We start from the raw sequence: 20,253 nt of genomic DNA, 5'->3' as shown, positions 1-20,253 counted from the left end.
GCGGAGCGACAGACCAGGTAGCTTCCACACAACGTTACACATGCGATGAAAAGATAATGCTGCTCAACTGATTCTGAGTGAGACCTCTGCTGTCAAACCAGAGCTGGTCATGAACACACTTCCCGGGTATGGGAAATTCTCCACTCTCTCCACAACTGCCCCATCACCGATTGGGAGTTGTGGGGATGGAGTGCCTGATGGTACAAAATACCCATGCAGGTGCTTAGTTTTAGTGGGGCTGATGGTAAAGCCCCACCTCTTAGCGGCACGCTCCAGTTTCAGCAGCAATGCCTCCAACTCCTCCTCTGAGTGAGCGGAAATTACCAGATCATCGGCATACATAACATGGTTGACCAATAGTGAGCCATCCCTTGACCGCACGTGGGCATCGATCAGCCTCCCATTGCATCTGTACCAGATGGAAATTCTTCTGGCACAGTCAAAGGCTTCACGAACTACGTGGTCAAAAAAGATGTTAAATAATGGGAAAGCCAGAGGACATCCCTGTTGCACCCCAAAGTGAACAGGGAATGGCTCCGACTCCAGGCCACCCGGGCCCGCTCACCATCATGAAGGTCCTTAATGATCGTGAGCAGAGGATCAGGGACTCTGAAAGCACGAAGAACAACACAGAGCCCAGGCTTACTGATGGTATAATAGGCCTTGACCAGGTCAATAAAGCATAGATGTAGGTCTTGTTGGAATTCCCTACACCTCTGCTGTAGCAAACGGACAGAAAATATGGCATCTGTGCAGGACCGCCCTTTCCTGAAACCACATTGAGGCACCTCAAGCCTCTCCTCAGCGTGCCTGGCAAGGCGATGTTGAATAATCCTTGAGGAGTGAGATGCCCCTGTAGTTGTTACATTTTGTGCGGTCCCCCTTCTTAAAGAGGGGGACCACAAGGTCATCCTTCCAATCCTGCAGAACCCGTCCAGTGGTCCAGACTGTTGTTATGATGTCACTTAGGGAACTCTGTGCACAAACGCCACCCTTTCTCAGCATTTCGCGTGGGAGATCATCTCTGCCCGGTGCCTTTCCTGGTCTCAGACTCTGGATCGCCTTCAGTACTTCCTCAACAGATGGCACCTCAGCCAGCCACTCACAGGGGGTGACTTCTTATTTCAATATTTGAGGCACCGCAGCCTCAGCAGGGTCATCCCCACTTTGTCCCACGATGTTTTCATGTCAAGGGATTTCCCCTCCCCCAGGATTTCACAGAAATGCTCAGCAAATCTGCAAATTTGTTCCTGCGGGTCCGAGATTGGATCACCGTTTTTCCCCGTAATTATGGTAATACACTGAGGGAAAAAAGTATTTGATCCCTGCTGATTTTGTACGTTTGCCTACTGACAAATAAATGATCAGTCTATAATTTTAATGGTAGGTTTATTTGAACAGTGAGAGACAGAATAACAACAACAAAATACAGAAAAAACGCATGTCAAAAATGTTATAAATTTTAATTGAAAGCTTTCGTGACTGCAGTCATTCATATTCTTAGCTCTTTTGGTAAAGTCACGTTGAAGGGAAACAATAAAATAATAAAACCGACACACCTGATGACGACCGTTTGTGTTATGGTCGAAACGTCGTGAGAATTTTTATTGTTTTATATATATTTTATTATTGTATTGTTTCCCTTCAACGTGACTTTACCGAAAGAGCTAAGAATATGTTATAAATTGATTTGCATTTTAATGAGGGAAATAAGTATTTGACCCCTCTGCAAAACAAGACATAGTACTTTGGTGGCAAAACCCTTGTTGGCAATCACAGAGGTCAGACGTTTCTTGTAGTTGGCCACCAGGTTTGCACACATCTCAGGAGGGATTTTGTCCCACTCCTCTTTGCAGATCTTCTCCAAGTCATTAAGGTTTCGAGGCTGACGTTTGGCAAATCGAACCTTCAGCTCCCTCCACAGATTTTCTATGGGATTAAGGTCTGGAGACTGGCTAGGCCATTCCAGGAGCTTAATGTGCTTCTTCTTGAGCCACTCCTTTGTTACCTTGGCCGTATGTTTTGGGTCATTGTCATGCTGGAATACCCATCCACGACCCATTTTCAATTCCCTGTCTGAGGGAAGGAGATTCTCACCAAAGATTTGACGGTACATGGCCCCGTCCATCGTCCCTTTGATGCGGTGAAGTTGTCCTGTCCCCTTAGCAGAAAAACACCCCCAAAGCATAATGTTTCCACCTCCATGTTTGACGGTGGGGACGGTAGTAATAGGTTTTACCCTTTTAACTGGCACAAAAACTGACACCTTTATTCAAGGCATCATGTTTGCAATAACCACAACACAAGCAGTAAAAATGCAAACAAAAGAGACAACTCTGATAATTTTATGATGCCTTGAATAAAGGTGTCAGTTTTGAGTTGTCTCTTTTGTTTGCATTTTGACTGCTTGTTTTGTGGTTATTGCAAACATGATTCCTTGAATAAAGGTGTCAGTTTTTGTGCCAGTTAAAAGGGTAAAAACCTATTACTATATCTTGTTACTGGCAAAGGAGGTCTCATAATGGTGGGGATGGTGTTCTTGGGGTCATAGGCAACATTCCTCTTCCTCCAAACACGGCGAGTTGAGTTGATGCTAAAGAGCTCCATTTTGGTCTCATCTGACCACAACAATTTCACCCAGTTGTCCTCTGAATCATTCAGATGTTCATTGGCAAACTTCAGACGGGCATGTATATGTGCTTTCTTAAGCAGGGGGGCCTTGCGGACACTGCAGGATTTCAGTCCTTCACGGCATAGTGTGTTACCAATTGTTTTCTTGGTGACTATGGTCCCAGCTGCCTTGAGATCATTGACAAGATCCTCCCGTGTAGTTCTGGGCTGATTCCTCACCATTCTCATGATCATTAAAACTCCACGAGGTGAGATCTTGCATGGAGCCCCAGGCCGAGGGAGATTGGCCGTTCCTTTGTGTTTCTTCCATTTGCGAATAATTGCACCAACTGTTGTCACCTTCTCACCAAGCTGCTTGGCAATGGTCTTGTCGCCCATTCCAGCCTCGTGTAGGTCTACAATGTTGTCCCTGACATCCTTGGAGAGCTCTTTGGTCTTGGCCATGGTGGAGAGTTTGGAATCTGATTGATTGATTGCTTCTGTGGACAGGTGTCTTTTATACAGGTAACACTCTTAAAGGGAGTGCTCCTAATCTCAGCTCGTTACCTGTATAAAAGACATCTGGGAGCCAGAAATCTTTCTAATTGAGAGGGGGTCAAATCCGTAATTCCCTCATTAAAATGCAAATCAATTTGTAATATTTTTGACATGCGTTTTTCTGGATTTTTGTTGATGTTATTCTGTCTCTCACTGTTCAAATAAACCTACCATTAAAATTATAGACTGATCATTTCTTTGTCAGTGGGCAAACGTACAAAATCAGCAGGGATCATATACTTTTTTCCTCACTGTAGGTGTGGTGCTGCAGGTTAGTTTTTTGATGGAGTTAAATAGGGATTTGTGATCGTGGGCCATTGAGGCAGACTCCATCTCCTGAGCAACCTGCGACTACCACCCATCCTTGCAGCGCCTCAGGGCTCTCTGAACCTCCGAGTGAAGGTTGCGGTAAGCCTTCTAATTCACTGGCGTGGGATGCTGTAGACGATTAGAGTGGGCCTGTCGCTTTTTCTCAGCCATCCTGAACACCTCCTCTGTCAGCCAGGGTCTCTGGGGAGGTCTGGACTGCGTACCCAAAGCAACACAGAGAGACACACACAGAGACGCACACAGTGACACAACACAGAGAGACACACAGAGAAAGAGAGAGACACACACACAGGGAGACAACCCCTACACATAGAGAGACACACAGATATATATATAGACACACAGAGAGAGAGACATACAGAGACACAAAGAGAGAGAGCCGCACATAGAGACACATACAGAGAGACACACACGTAGAGACAGAGAGACACACACAGATACAGATACGCATACACAGAAACATCACAGCCAGTTATAGTCTGTTAAAAAACGAGAGCTCCCGCCACATCGAGGGAAAAGGGCAGTTGTAGCTGTGTCAGTGAGACACTTAGCCCGTTAATGTAAATACATATAACCTGGTGATGTCCTCAGAGAGTCGGAAATAACTTCTGACATCGGCAGGTAGGATGGAAACATCACAGTCAGTTAAGACTTTACCTGGTTAATAACGTCCTTCCAATGATAGCTCAGTTCGTACCCAGCTTCTCGATTACAGTTGTATCTGTATGTATATATCTGGATGGCTTCATGACCAAATCTCTGATAATAACTGGTGGATTTGCAGAGTACCTTCGTTTTGGAAAAATCTATTTCGTGTGAGCCCACAGCGTAAAATGTTTTATCACCAACGACAGAGGTATTGGTCCTACCGTGTTTCAGATCTGCCTTGTGATCACGAACACGGTCCGAGAAATGTCGTTTCGTTTCCCCAATTTAACTGTTGCCGCAGCTACAGGTTAGTTTGTAGACACCAGGGTATTGCATGTCAGGAATCACATCCTTCACAGATGGGATCAAATCACGGATATTGTGTACTATGTTATAACGAACCTGGATCTTGTGTTTGTTCAATATTTTGGTAACCCATGCTATGTATGGCAAAGTGATGGTTTTAATTGGGTCCTCAGATGGTTGTCTCACCATGGCTGGGGAGACAGCTTTGCGGATTGTGCGGTCAGAATATCCATTCATCCTGAGGGCTTGGTGTATGTGCTCCAGCTCCTTGGCTAGGTTTTGCTGGTCGGAGATGCAATGAGCCCTATGGTGTAGTGTGTTGATGAGGGAGATCTTCTGGGCTCGATGGTGGTGGGAGTCAGGCTTTAGATAGGCATCCGTGTGGATCAAAACATCCAGGAATGGTAACTTGCCATCCTTTTCCACTTCCATGGTGAATGTGATGGCTGGGTGTATGGAATTTATGTGGTTGAACAATTGGTTTAGTGCTGGCTGGCCATGTGGCCAGATCACGAACGTGTCATCTACGTATCTCTTCCGCAAGGAACGACGTAGGGTGGATGGCTGGATGGCATCTGTCTCAAATTTCTCCATGAAAACATTCGCTACCAGTAGCCATAAGGGAGAACCCATTGGGGTACCTTAATCTTATTTGTAGAATGTACCATTCCAGGTGAAGTAAGTGTTGGTAAAGCAGTGCCTCACCAAAGTTGGCACGTCAGAATTCAGTCCCTGCTGGACCAAGTCTTCAATGATTGCAATGGTGTCAGGCACAGGTACCTTGGTGAACAGAGAGACTACAACGAAACTGACAAGCAAATCATCTGGAGACTGTGAGATGTCTTTGATTAGAGAAACCAATTGAGCTGAGTTAAGTAAAGCTGAGGTGGTCTTGCCAGTAAATGGATGCAGGTTCTCAGACAGAAATCGGGCCAGTTTGTAGGTGGGTGAGTCAATGGTGGAGACGATAGGACGGAGCGGTATACCTTCTTTATGGATTTTTGGAAGGCCATAAAATCTGGGTCGTCTAGCAGCAGAAGGTTTTAGAGAGAGCAGCTTGGTTGGTTAGATTAGAGAAATCGAATTAGTGATAATATTGTTGGTTTTCATAACCAGGCAGTTGGTAGGATCTCTATTGACTTTAATATAGCTACTATCCTTAAGAAGGTCCTGCATTTTGTTGTTGTATGTGGTTTTATTCATAATGACAGTGTCATTGCCCTTTTCGGCTGAGAGGATGACAATGGCATCTCTCTTTTTAATTGAGCGAGTTCAAAACGCTCACCCTTGCTGATGTTGCGAACGGGTTTCTTAGCGTTTTTGAGGATAGCAGCAATGTCAGATCTTGCTACGTCTGCCGGGATGTGTCCAAAACCTCTGAGGGCTACATAGACCTGGGCAATTATATTATCCGCTGGGATGTGTTTAGGGGTGACTGCGAAATTCAATCCTTTAGCTAATACCGTTTTAAGGCTGTCGGAAATTGGGCTGTTACTCTGATTGATAACAATCTTGTTAACATCTCACTTTTTAACGTGTGGATCTGGCTTCTTCTTAGACAGGAGGTTGAATTTAGCAATCAGGTTAACTTTACATTTGGTTGACATTGAAGCGGCAGAAGAAACTATCATGTTATCTAAGTGGTCACAATCAGATGTGACATTTTTTTCTGTCAATGCTAAATGAGATTGTAAGAGAGTCTTGTCTAAATTATCAAGTTCAAATCGGAGCAGTTTTATTCTCTCTGAGATTAGGGCTAGGCTAGCCCTGAACAAGATCAGTTTAGCATTAGGAGAAGTGACAGCAGCAGATATGAGTGTAAAGGCGATTGGTATTACCTTGGTGTCGCGGCATCTCTTCAGAAAGGTGAGCGACTCGATCAGGTGAGCCTTCTTGTCTCGCAGCCTGTTAAAAGATCTAACAGTTGTGTGGAAACCCACCCGGTTCTCTGACATTGACATGCTAATCTTCTCATTGGCAGAACCACCAGTTGCTGGAGTTCCTGCAGATTCACCAGGCGGTCAAACACCCCATCAGGAAGAGTCGTCAGCTGGTTGTGACTAAGGTGGAGTTCAGTCAGTTGCGTCAGACTGTTAAACACCTCGGGAGGGAGGGATGTGAGTTAATTCCTGAGCACGAATCGCAGATCAGCAACCTCCGTGGAATTTATTCCAGATTTCGCCTTCCCGTGGGAGCCTCACTGAGTGCCGAGACTCTGTTTTCAGGTGGATGCTGCTATTATAGGATGCGTGGCCAATTCCTGTTTGAGGAGACTATTGCATTGTTTTTGTTATTGTAGTTGAGTAGTTTTTTGTGGTTAAAGGGATACGTGTGGAGGCTGAGGCTCCCCTCCTCCTGGCCCCCTTCCTCCTCCCCTTCTTTCCGCCGCGCTGTCGCCGATCGGGTCATTGGCCTCGCCGCCTCCGCGTCCTCTATGTGGGGCATGGACTCGTGGCTGGTCCTCCACCGCCTTACGTTATCCCACACACTCGCCACGTAAATCCCCACTCACGCTGCGGGGGCTGCACAACCGTATCTGCTGCCCACCATGTGCACGCGCTAAAAATAGCCGTATGAATAGACACGTGCGTACCCGTGCGAGTCTACCGTCGCTCACCACGTGCACGCGCTAAAAATAGCGCGGCTGCTGCGCGAGCGCTGGCGCAGGTAATGAGTTACGGCGCAGCTTCACTCGCCCCCACGCTCAAATTACTAGGTAATGGCTTACTAAGGTGCGCAACCTCACTCGCCCCCATGCTCAAATTGCTAGGTAATATTCGCGCGTTAATCCCCGGTGCAAACGCGCATGGGCGACCGCAAACACGTGCGTACAGGTGATCGCGTTGATGAGCATATTCGCGCGAAAATTCCGCTGTTCACACCTGCACGCGAACGTCCGCGATCGTTTATCAGTGAATGCGCGCCGATCGTCACACTTATGCACGCACCCACACCACGTCCACGCTCTCTCCGCACCCACAGGAAACACGCGGCGTCGTTGTTCTAAACTAAAGTTTATTATTGGCGCGACTGCAAGAAAACTCTAAATGGCCCGGAACCAAAACCATCCCGCGAGCAGCATCCTCCCTAGCTGTACCCAGCCCTCCTCACCTATCTCTAACTAAGCCCTTGCGGAGTCCTCACACTATCCCTCACCCCTCTTACCTACGCACGATTTCTCACTGACGTGCTGGGAGTCGGAAGGACGAGGGTCCAGAAGGTCCCTGCCTGAGTCGTGTCCCAGCTGCGCTCGGCAGCGTCACTCGGACGCTCGAGTGGCTGGAAGGCTGGCTGCGTCGCTCGCTGACTTGAGGAGAACTCCCCCCGGTTGTCCTCTTCCCCCCTTTTATGCCTCCCCACATCAAAGAGGTTCTTGGCTAAGCCGGGCGGCCCTCTCGGCCAATCCTGACGCTTCCCTGCGTGCCCCATCATCCGAAGTACCTTCAGCCCGCTCGCTGCCCCGCTCCCACTACTGGGCTCAGCCCCCCCCACCCCCCACTGTGCCTTAGTCCATTGTTTACGCGTCCCTCCTCCTCGTGCTGCCCTCCCTGCTGCTCGCTGGGAGCTCTGCTCCTCCCAAGGCCCCCTTCCCCTGTGCTGGGTGTGTTCTCACCGTGGTTGCTCAGTGAACTCTCCGTGGCCATCCAATTTTAAGTCAATCCACGGCGCCGCAGTGCCATTCGACCTGGGGTGGGGGGGGGGGTCTGTCAATTCCCTGGCTCTGAGAAACCGTGGAACACCCCCACGAGGGGGGCTCCCGGGTAAAAACCCAGGGGCCAGGTGACCCCTCCCCCCCACGAGGTCCTACGTAAGTGCATGTGTGTGTTCAGAGGGGGGGGGTGCGTGCGTTCGTGTGGGGGGTTTGCGAGGGGGTTGGCAGAGTGGCTCCGTGACTGTTAACGGTTGTTAATGTTTCGATTTAAAGCTTTCGTGACTGCAATGATTCATCTTCTTTGGTTCTTTCGGTAAAGTCACGTAGAATGAGAATAAAATAATAAATTGATAAAATAAAATAACACAATAATATTCTCACGACGTTTCGGCCTCCAGCGCTGTCCTAGCAGACAGTCTCGTCCCTTCACCTGATGAAGGCCGCTTGTGTTGTGGCCGAAACGTCGTGAGAATATCATTGTGTTATTTTATTTTATCAATTTATTATTTTATTCTCATTCTACGTGACTTTACCGAAAGAACCAAAGAAGGTTGTTAATGTGTTTTTATTGGTTTATTGTTGTTGCTTGTGTTGCATTATTGCTGTGTTATAATCGATGGCTGTTATTTTATGTCGTACTTCTTGAGTTGTAGTTGATGTTTCGCTATTGTGGTGTTTGTTGTGTAGTTGGTGTTGTTATAGTGTTAGGGGTTGTATTGTTTGTGTTGTGGTTGTTGAGTTCTTTTGATGTTTGCGTTCTTATGTCTTTGTTTTGTGCAGCTGCTCTTGTTGTGTAGTTGTTGTCTTGGGGTTTTTTTCTGTGTGGTTGTGTTATTGTTTTTGTGTGATTGTTATTTTACGTGGTTAATCTTGTATTATTCGATTTAAAGCTTTCGTGACTGCAAGGATTAATCTTTTTTGGTTCTTTCGGTAAAGTCACGTAGAATGAGAATAAAATAATAAATTGATAAAATAAAATAACACAATAATATTCTCACGACGTTTCGGCCACAACACAAGCGGCCGAAACGTCGTGAGAATATTATTGTGTTATTTTATTTTATCAATTTATTATTTTATTATCATTCTACGTGACTTTACCGAAAGAACCAAAGAAGATAATCTTGTTGTATTGTAGCTTTGTATGTTGTCATGTAGTTGCCTTATTTTGTATTTGTGATATTGTTATAGCTTTGTTCTTGTGTTATTTTATTAATGTTGTTGGTTGTTGCTTTGATGTGTATCTGTTTACGTTTCATTGTTATTGTGTTACTGCTTATTTATGTGTTGAGGTGGGTGATTTTGTGTTTGATTTGCGTGATTATTAATGTAATGTTGTTATGGCGCTCTTGTTTAGTTGTTTTGTTAATGTTGGATTGTGTGGTTGCTGTGTTATTGTTGCTATCCGTGTGGAAACACAGCCGACTTGAATTTCTGTAAACGCTCAATATCGCCTCGGATTATTCTAACGATTCACTCATTTAATATTAACCAATGCACAAAGGCAGACGCTCGCCTCAATGCTCAGTGACACTGCAGTCTAACTTGCAGCACTCGAGGACACGTTCTTATATATTGAGAATGTATTCGAATCGTTATTTCCAAAGTAAGAAAATAGGTAATGTAAAGAGGTTATATATACACATGTATATGTATGTTCCCGCAGTTTATTCCAATTGTTATATTAATGGAAGGTACTGCATGATATGAAGGAAAATTGGTTATTCTCAAGCACCCCAGCGGGTTGATCCGACGCTGGTTCCCAAGGAAATGTCTACTTGGTACAAATAAAATCATGTGATAAAAAATACACGTTTGTTATATTTCTGGGAAAATTTATTTACAGCAATAACTTTTAGGGAGTTTATACTTAGAATAACAAAACAACTAACTTTCGTCAAAAACACTACCTTGAGTATATTAGTGTATATATATGCAGTGAGGGAAAAAAGTATTTGATCCCCTGCTGATTTTGTACTTTTGCCCACTGACAAATAAATGATCAGTCTATAATTTTATTGGTAGGTTTATTTGAACAGTGAGAGAAGAATAACAACAACAAAATCCGGAAAAACGCATGTCAAAAATGTTATAAATTTATTTCCATTTTAATGAGGGAAATAAGTATTTGACCCCTTTGCAAAACATGACTTAGTACTTGGTGGCAAAACCCTTGTTGGCAATCACAGAGGTCAGACGTTTCTTGTAGTTGGCCACCAGGTTTGCACACATCTCAGGAGGGATTTTGTCCCACTCCTCTTCGCAGATCTTCGCAGATCTTCTCCAAGTCATTAAGTTTTCGAGGCTGACGTTTGGCAAATCGAACCTTCAGCTCCCTCCACATATTTTCTATGGGTTTAAGGTGTGGAGACTAGCTAGGCCATTCCAGGAGCTTAATGTGCTTCTTCTTGAGCCACTCCTTTGTTACCTTGGCCGTATGTTTTGGGTCATTGTCATGCTGGAATACCCATCCACGACCCATTTTCAATGCCCTGGCTGAGGGAAGGAGGTTCTCACCCAAGATTTGACGGTACATGGCCCCGTCCATCGTCCCTTTGATGCGGTGAAGTTGTCCTGTCCCCTTAGCAGAAAAACACCCCCAAAGCATAATGTTTCCACCTCCATGTTTGACGGTGGGGATAGTGTTGTTGGGGTCATAGGCAGTATTCCTCCTCCTCCAAACACGGAGAGTTGATACTCTTTGGTTCTATTCGGTAAAGTCACGTAGGTAGAAAATAAAACAACAAAAATCACGACTTTTCGGCCACAACACAAGCGGCCTTCATCAGGTGAAGGGACCAGGCTGTCTCGAGGACAGCGCTGGAGTGAAACGCAGCCACGCTCAGACCGCGACCTTAAAGCTGTGTGTGAGGAAACAAGGTTCCTTGACAAAGGAATTAGCATAAAATTTAGCATTTGATTGGCCGACTTAGCATGATGAACGGTGTAGAGGTGGTGTACATGCGGGTGAACATGCCGTTTGCCGCGTGGGGGAGGGGGAGTTTACCTATTGGTGGTGTGAAAAGGGAATTTTTTAAGAGCTGCGAAAGTTTGGGGTACCACTACTTGAAAAATATACTGTACCATTGAAAATTAGTTTAATGTTTGGTTCGATTTAGAACATCTTTCCATAGGTTGCTTAATTTGAAACCATCTTCTCGGTTGAAATTGTGTCTGTGTTTGTAGATCTGAATTGCCTCGTGAAAAAATCTCTGATGAAAACTCGTGGGTTTGCAAAAAACCTTGGTATCGGAGAAATTTATATCGTGATCACCCACAGCGTTGTACCAGTGATCAGCTACGGCAGAAGAATTCGTTCTGCCGTGTTTGAAATCTGATTTGTGCTCGCGAATTCGGTCAGAGACATGTCGCTTTGTCTCCCCGATATAGCAATCACCGCAGGTACAACTCAATTTGTAAACCCCGGGGTACTGTAAGTCAGGAATGACATCCTTCACGGATGGGATCAGATCACGAATTTTGTGTACTGTATTGAACCGGACCTGGATCTTGTGTTTGTTTAGAATTTTGGAAATCTTTTTAGTAACGCCTGCTGTATATGGCAGTGTGATGGTTTTAACCGGAGTATCAAATGGTTGTTTCTGTATGGAGGGAGAAACAGCTTGGCGGATGGTACGGTCAGAGTATCCATTCCTTTTGAGGGCCAGGTGTACATGTTTTAATTCACTGGTCAGGTGGTGTTGGTCCGAAATGCAATGAGCCCTATGGTATAAAGTTTTGATGAGAGAAGTATTTTGGGCTGGGTGGTGGTGGGAATCAGGTTTCAAGTAGGAATATGTGTGGGTGGGTTTCCTGTAGACAGAATGCCCCAATGAGCCATCAGGTCTCCTCTCAAACAGAACATCTAAGTATGGTAGCTTGCCATCTTTCTCCACTTCCATGGTGAATTTGATGGCGGGATGTCTGGAATTGATATGGTGTAGGAAAAGGTTCAGAGCTGGGAGGCCATGTGGTCAAATGACGAAAGTGTCATCCACATATCTCTTCCACAGGGAAGGTCTGAGGGTGGAAGTCTGGATGGCGTCTGATTCAAATTTCTCCATGAAAATATTGGCTATCACTGGTGACAAGGGGGATCCCATGGGGGTACCCTCATTTTGTTTGTAGAAGGAACCATTCCAAGTAAAGTAGGTATTGTTGAGGCGATGCCTAACCAGTGCAGGTGTATCGGGGTCTAGTCCATGTTGGACCAAATTTTCAATTATTTCAATGGTATCAGGTACTGCGACCTTGGTGAACAAACAGACCACATCGAAGCTGACAAGGATATCGTCAGGGGACAGTACAACGTCTTTGACCATAGAGACCAATTGGGCTGAGTTAAGTACTGCTGAGGCGGTCTTGCCAGTGAAAGGCAGCAAGGTATCTGACAGAAAACGGGCTAGTCTATAGGTAGGGGGGTTGATCGTGGATACGATGGGTCGTAGTGGGGTGCCTTCTTTATGAATCTTGGGAAGACCATAGAATCTAGGGGGTCAGATGTTCATTGGCTTGTATATGTATTTCTACTGACTGTGTACCTCGTATTTTTTCATTCTATGCTGGTATGTGCAATCCAGAGGTTGAACACGACATTTAACACTATTCTGAAATTCGTGGTCCGCCATGAAGTGTCTAACTGTGTTGTTGGCCTGACTGGTTGTGCTTCACATAACGTTTCTTAGGTTTGTTGAATTCTCTCATCTTCTTGTTGTATTTACCTCCATGATTTGCTCTTGACACCTGATGAAGATCGCTTGTGTTGTGATCGAAACGTCGTGATTGTTTTGTTTCAATATGATTTTATTGTATTTCTACATACGTGACTTTACCGAAAAAAACAATGAGTAACTTTATGCAATCACGAAAGCTTTAATTCTTTATTAACACACTTATATGGGGAAGTTACCGTTGCAATTCTGTCCTAAATGTGCACCCCAAGCCTGTTCCCACCCCTCCCCCTTCTGTTGATGTGTAGGTGGTGCTAATTTGGTGCTTATTTCAGCTGCCGCACTCTCATTCAAGCCTGTTTATACCCCTCCCCCCGCTTCTGTGTATGTGCAAGATGTGCTTGTTTCAGCTGCCGTGCTCTTTCTGGCCCCTCCCCTCAACCTTATTTCCTATTTAAGGCTTCTGTTCATCCCTCCAGCCCCCCCCTCTCTCTCCTTGCCTCCCTGTCCGTCTTTCCTCCCTCCTTGCCTCTTGTGAGCTTGCATATGTATTTCTTTTGACTGTGTACCTCGTATTTTTTCATTCTATGCTGGTATGTGCAATCCAGAGGTTAAACACGAAATTTAACACTCTTCTGAAATTCGTGGTCCGCCAGGAAGTGTCTGTGTTGTTGGCCTGACTGGTTGTGCTTCACATAACGTTTCTTAGGTTTGTTGAATTCTCTCATCTTCTTGTTGTATTTACCTCCATGATTTGTTCTTGACACCTGATGAAGATCGCTTGTGTTGTGATCGAAACGTCGTGATTGTTTTGTTTCAATATAATTTTATTGTATTTCTACATACGTGACTTTACCGAAAAAACCAATGAGTAATTTTATGCAATCACGAAAGCTTTAATTCTTTATTATATGTCATGTTGTACTCGTACGTGAGTGTGTATTTTGTATCTTATATGCATGTTTGTGTATGCATGCATGCACTGTGCTATGTCTGGCAAAACAACACCCTACCTCCTCGTTGGTGCTGGACAGTAACACTGTAGTGAGCAGTGCCATGTGGGGAGGGCAAATATCGATTGGCATTCCCCTCATGGCGTTTGTAGCCACTACAGCAGCCAAAGGGGGCTCTGGAGGGGTGCAATGGGCTGGTAACCCCTCCACCTTCAATTAATTATCACAAAATCACGAGCAAAATGTCCTGCTAAGCTTGTGCCGGAGGCCCCGGGGGGACAGGCGTATATGGCGTATCATGGATAAAACCCATTTGGCAGAGCCGGGAGTCTTAATCCTGACCCTAGGGATTCCTCTAGAAACAGAAAAAAGCCACTGCAGGTGGCCACGTGGATGATCGAATGCTTGCTGTGGAGGAGATGCTGCTACTCCTATGTTGGGAGTTGAGCCGGTACCGCCTCGATTTCTGCGATATCCATGAGGTCTGGTGGACCAGCTCTGGCTCCTGCCACCATGAGGGGTGAACAGTCCTCTACTCGGGGTAGGAGACTACCAAACAGAAGAATGAAGGGGCATGGGAGCATGGCGGTGAGGTGTTGGAAGCTGTAAGCCCCAGGCTACTTTGGGCTCACCTTCCCATCAACCAGAGGCGAGGAGTTGTGGTCATGGTTAGTTATGGCCCCATCGAAGATGAATATCAGTGGATGGATGCAGGCAAGACCGGTGATTCAGATGTCTTCTATGACCTCCTGTCACAGGTGTTAGCTAAAGTGGCCCCTCAGGATAGAGTAATCCTGTTGGGTGACTTTAATGCCCGAGTTGGTCATGATGCTGGCACTTGATCTGATGTGATTGGAAGGCATGGGCCAGATGAACCCAATATCAATGGTAGGAGACTTAGAATTTTGTGCAGCCTATGGACTCGTAATTACCAACACGCTATTCCGGCATTGGCGCATCCACACAACATCATGGATGTACGCCGGGTCCAAGAAAGAACATCTGTTGTACTATATAATGATGGGACAGCGGCCCATGTCCTTGACACTAGGACTTACCATGAAGCTGATCTGCCTGTTAACCATCAGCATACCATCTCTAAGATACGCCTTCCATTCTTCCACTCCAGTGGTGAGTGTACACCCAAGACCCCATTCAAACCCAAAGTGGCCTGGTCTCAGCTACCTGATTAAAGTCGCAAGCGAGAATTTCATCACCGCTTGCAGCTTGGCTTGGCATCGCTACCCATTCCTCATAATGCCAAAGGGAAATGGGTGAAGTTTAGGACTGCGGCTCATTCAGCTGCAATGACTGTTTTGGGTACACGGTCCAAGTCTCCCCAGAGACTCTGGCTGACAGAGGAGGTGTTCAGGCTGGCTGAGAAAAAGCCACAGGCCCACTCTCACCGTCTACAGCATCCCACATGAGAGACTGAGGAGGCTTATCACAGCTTTCACTCGGAGGTTCGGAGGGCCATGAGGCGCTGCAAGGATGGGTGGTGGTCACGGGTTGCTGAGAAAATGGAGTCTGCTTAAGTGACCCGTGATCACAACTCACTATTTAACTTCATCAAAAAAGTAACTTGCAGCTCCACACCGATCACCATCATTCGGGAAACGAAAGGTGATCCAATCTGTGATGCCAGGAACAGGTTTTCAGATTTGCTGAGCATTTCTGTGAGGTCTTGCGGGAGTAAAAATCCCTCAGCCTGGAAAACATCATGGGGGAAAGTGGGGATGACCCTGTTGAGAATGCCGTGCCTCACATATTGGAAGAAGTAGTCACCCCCTGTGAGTGGCTGGCTGAAGTGCTATCTGTTTAGGAAGTACGGAAGGCGATCGAGAGTCTGAGAACAGGCAAAGCACTGGACAGAGATGATCTGCTAAGCAAAATGCTGAGGGAGGGTACCATTTGTGCACAGACTGCCCTGCATGACATCATAATAAGAGTCTGGACCAATGATGGGGTTCCTCGGGATTGGAAGGATGCCCTGTAACAACAACAGGGACATCTCCCTCCTCAGTGTGCCAGGAAAGGTTCTGGCAAGTATTATTTAACATCACCTTGCTAGGCACTTTTAGGAGAGGCTTGGGGAGCCCTATTGTGGTTTTAGGAAAAGGCAGTACTGCACAGATGCCATATTTTCTGTCCGTCTCCTCCAGCAGAGGTGTAGGGGATTCCAACAAGACCTACATCTCTGCTTTATTGACCTGATCAAGGCCTATGATGCCATCAGTAGGCCTGGGCTCTCTGTTGTTCTTCATGCTTTCGGAGTCCCTGACTCTGCTCACAATCATTAAGAACCTTCATGATGGTAAGCAGGCCCAGGTAAAACTATGTGGCCAAGAGCCAGAGCCATTCCCTGTTCACCTTGGGGCGTGATAGGGATGTCCTCTCGCTCCCAAATTATTTAACATCTATTTCAATCACGTAGTTCGTGAAGCTCTCGATGGCTGTACTGGATGAATTTCCATCTGGTACAATTACAGTGGGAGGCTGATTGATGCCCGGGCATGGTCAAGGGATGACTCCCTATTGGTCAACCATGCCGATGTTCTGGTGATTGCTGCTCACTCAGATGAGGAGTTGGAGGTGCTGCTGCTGAACCTGGAGCATGCCAATAAGAGGTGAGGACTTGCCATCAGCCCCACAAAAACTAAACACCTGCCTGGGTATTTTGTAACATCAAACACTCTACCCCCACAAATCTCAATTGTTGATGGGGCATTTGTGAAGAGAGCGGAGAGTTTTCGACAGCTGTAGAGTGTAGTCACGGCCGGCTCTGGTTTGACAACAGAGGTCTCACTCCGAATCAGTCGAGCAGACTTGTCTTTTTATTGGCTGTATAATGGCGTTGTGAAGCTACCTGGTATATCGCTCCACACAAACCTTTGGGTCTTCTCGGCAACGGTCATGCCCTCCCTTCTCTACGCTTGTGAAACGTGGATCCCCCAAATGGAACATCTTCATTAGTTAGGGATATTTAGGCTGGGCTGCCTACGATCCAGCCTGGGTTTAAACAGGCTGGATTGTGTGTGGAGCTCACACATCCTTGAAAGATCCGGACAAAGTCCCATCAGTGAGCTCCTCCGGCAGGCAAGGCTGTGTTGGCTGGATCATGTAGCCCGCATGCCCTGCCACTGCATGCCTAAAAAGCTTTTGTTTGGCCGGTTAGAAGGGGCTAAACAGGCGTGGCACGGGCTAGAGGATATATGGAGTAATGTGGTACAAGAGGGTGTGGAGCTGAGTGGAATGCCGTTGACAGGTACCAGCGGTGTCAAGATCGGCCTCTGTGGAGGAGGCTCGTGAAGGACCCTACTGGGATTTTGGAGGCAATTTCTCTCCAGCAACAACGGAGGGAAGAGAAGCGGTACTAACAACAACGAGCAGAGTGCCCAGCAGCTAAAACACAGCAAGTTGTCAAAGTAGGGGGCACAAGTGGTGCATCGGCCAGTCATCTCAGTCAGTCTACCCATGGCATCTGGGTCTGACCCGTGACCTCCTGCCAGCAGGCGTTCGACACTTCAGGTGGCCTTAACGTGGACATAGCCTGACACAAGCGCCGTGGTGACGTCACCGCCACTTAGTGGCGAATGGCGGTTCTTATTGTACTGTGCTATTCATGTACACTGTGTGTGCATAATGTAAATCGATGACCAAGGAGACACCCGACCAATGTCACCAGCTGACGACCGTTCCCGAGGGCGCCTTTAACAGCCTCATGAAGCTGCAATACATTTGGCTGCACAGTAACCCCTGGGACTGGTGCTGCCGTTTCACCTCGCAGAGACGCCGAGACGCCAGCCCTCCACTTTCTGCATTGCTGCTCCATACAGCCGCACGTGACCCACACATACAAAAGATGGAGCAATTATTTTATGAAGTCGATAAATCGTCTGAAAGTTATTATCAAATATTGTTTAATTAACAAACTAGAAGAGCAGATAATGCATATCCTTCTGACTCTCCACTCAACGTAAACAATTAAAGTTGTTTTTGCACAACCCATCGACCCCGCGGTCTTCTGGGAGTGCTTAATTCTAGCAGCATTGATTCGTTGCATTCAAAACTTTTAACCGATTTCGACATTTCGTGTCTCATCAGCAGTCAACAACACACTAATGGTTATTGTGTTATAATTCTTTATGGTGATCATGATTGTAGATGATATTTATTAACCCGACTGTGGATAATGATGAAAATGATGAGGGTGTAGGTGTTAATGCTTATTGTAGATAATGATATTCGTCACGAATGAGCCGAATGAGCCGATAGTCTGCTCCTGAACACCTTCATATTTGTATCACTTTAAGGCAGTGCTGTTGAATAATGTGCAGAGTTGTTTGTGGTTGTCCAGTCCAGTCCCAGCTCTGTGTATTTCATTTCGTCATTCCCTTCGTTTATTCAACCAAACTTAAACAATGCTGCTCTCTTAGTTGTTCAATATTCGTGTGGGGCCCAACTTTCTCCCCCCACACCCAAACATAGTGGTGAAACATGGTCACTCCATCCTGCAATGGACATTCAAAGGGCTTAGAATGATTAATTTGCTCATGTTTTGAATAATATGAAACCGCTCAAAGCTTGATGGGTGAATAAAATGTAACCAGTGCTCTTTGTTGTATTTCCATTCACTCTGCCAGAGTCGTTAAAAAAACAGCGGACAGTGAGTGTCTGAGGTCCCTGTGCAGTGAGGAACTCGCGTCTCTCCCCGCTGGTGTGTTTGACCGTCTGACTCAACTGACACGACTGGATCTTTACAATAACCAGTTGACAGTTCTCCCCGCCGGGGTGTTTGACAGCCTGGTGAATCTGCAGATCCTGGTTTTGTATCAGAATCAGCTAACAACTCTGCCCGCCGGGGTATTTGACCGTCTGGTGAAATTGAAGGAGCTGTATCTGGACCATAACCAATTGCAGGCGATACTGCCCGCTCTGTTTCACAGTTTGACTGAACTCACGCGACTTGAACTGGAAGATAACCAACTGAAGTCTCTGCCGCCAGGCATCTTTGACAGACTGGGGAAGCTGATGTATTTGCACCTGCACGAGAAGCAGCTGATGACTGTTCCCGCCGGGGTATTTGACCACCTAGGGAATCTGCAGTGGTTGGGTCTGAACGACAACCAGTTGAAGATTCGTCCCTAGGGTCGCGTTTGACAAACAGAGCCAGCACTACTGCTTTGTCGCTGGGCACTGGGGTAGAGATAACACTCGGCACGAGTAGAGCTCAGTTTATAAAGCTACCGCGTTATTGACATCCACAGTCATCGTAACCATCATCATGGTCATGGTGTCCTCTTGTGCTACAAGTTAGTCAGCAGTATCACTGAACATTCGTGAAAATTTAGTGAGTGAATCGTGTAAATAATGAGAGCTGATATTGATCGTGTACCGAAACCCACGCGTGATCCGTGGGTTTGTGTTAGTGCAGCAACAACAACAATAATAAACACACACAAACAACCACTCATCAGTTCAATACAAAAAAATTGCAGCGACAAAACAAGACTACACAACAACCACAGCACAACACAACAAGAGCAACCACACAAAACAACTACACAAACAGCACCAATAACGCAACACTCCTCACACAGGAATTCGCCAAACTCTCTTGTAGCAGCATCCTCCTGAGTCTCGGGACTCAAAGAGGCTCCCATACGGAGGCGAGTGCGGGAATTCATTCCACTGATCGAGTAAAAATGTTCGAGAGAGAATGCAAGAGAACTCTGAACATACAACACACATTGCGGATCGCTGTACTGTACCGCACAGACAGTGCGCACGTCATGGAGCGAGATGCCGAGATGTGAGGTGAACACGACGCCTCGAACGCGCTCTAGCTCAGTGTCCTCACGTGGGCGAATGGAAAGGCAAATCTGCGAGCGTAGCTGCTGCTTGTCCAGCTATCTGACCCAAACTCTCTCGCAGTGACCACAGTCATCGCCACATCAGCCAACGTGTGCAGGGCGCGCACGAGGCAGTGCTGCTGATCGAGGCAGCGTGCGGGGTTTTTGCTGCTGAATTATAAACCGGACGCCTCGTCTTTTTCCAAGCAGCACAAATATATAATTGCAGCATCAGACGTTCATCGCGATGTCTCCGCAAGCTCTTAACCACATTTGTCAATTTCTGCTCTTGGTTCACTGACTCTGCTGCCAAAGCAGATGAAGCGCCGCGGAGGTGGATCGAAGAGAGCAGCTCGTGTGCAGGAGCGAGACGGACTGTGGTAACGCAGGGCCAGATGTGAAGGTGATAGCGTGGGGAAGCCTCCATTCAACAGTGGATAGCCCATGGTTCATGATGGTGATTATAAAATCATGCAATAATAGTCACGCGACGTGTAATTATATTTGGTAGGATACTCCAGGACTGAATTTCACAAATGCGTGGCAGAGTGGAGAGGACAAATAGACAAAATAGACACAAATCGCACAAACCTATCCGTCTCGGAATTGTCCAAACAATCCAGTGCAGGACCCTCTTTTGAAATGAGTCTTGAATCATCTCCACATGCTTTTTC

The 20,253-nt window shown here is 46.4% G+C and overlaps 1 long non-coding RNA gene across 1 annotated transcript in view; it reads left to right on the top strand.

The window, feature by feature from the left end:
- LOC142925531 (uncharacterized) overlaps nucleotides 1-8,159 on the top strand; it is a 75,755-nt gene extending 67,596 nt beyond the window's left edge. Inside the window, exon 3 of the long non-coding RNA XR_012942487.1 lies at nucleotides 6,434-8,159. This is a non-coding gene — a long non-coding RNA (uncharacterized LOC142925531). The remainder of the gene's footprint in view (nucleotides 1-6,433) is intronic.
- The last annotated feature ends 12,094 nt before the right edge of the window (nucleotides 8,160-20,253 follow it).

The sequence above is a fragment of the Petromyzon marinus genome, chromosome 21, assembly GCF_048934315.1.
Source record: "Petromyzon marinus isolate PM22_M1 ecotype Great Lakes invasive population chromosome 21, UKy_Petmar_22M1.pri1.0, whole genome shotgun sequence".
Classification (NCBI taxonomy): domain Eukaryota; kingdom Metazoa; phylum Chordata; class Hyperoartia; order Petromyzontiformes; family Petromyzontidae; genus Petromyzon; species Petromyzon marinus.
The sequence above is the reverse complement of the archived record's forward strand: the minus strand, read 5'-3'. Positions and strand labels throughout refer to the sequence as shown.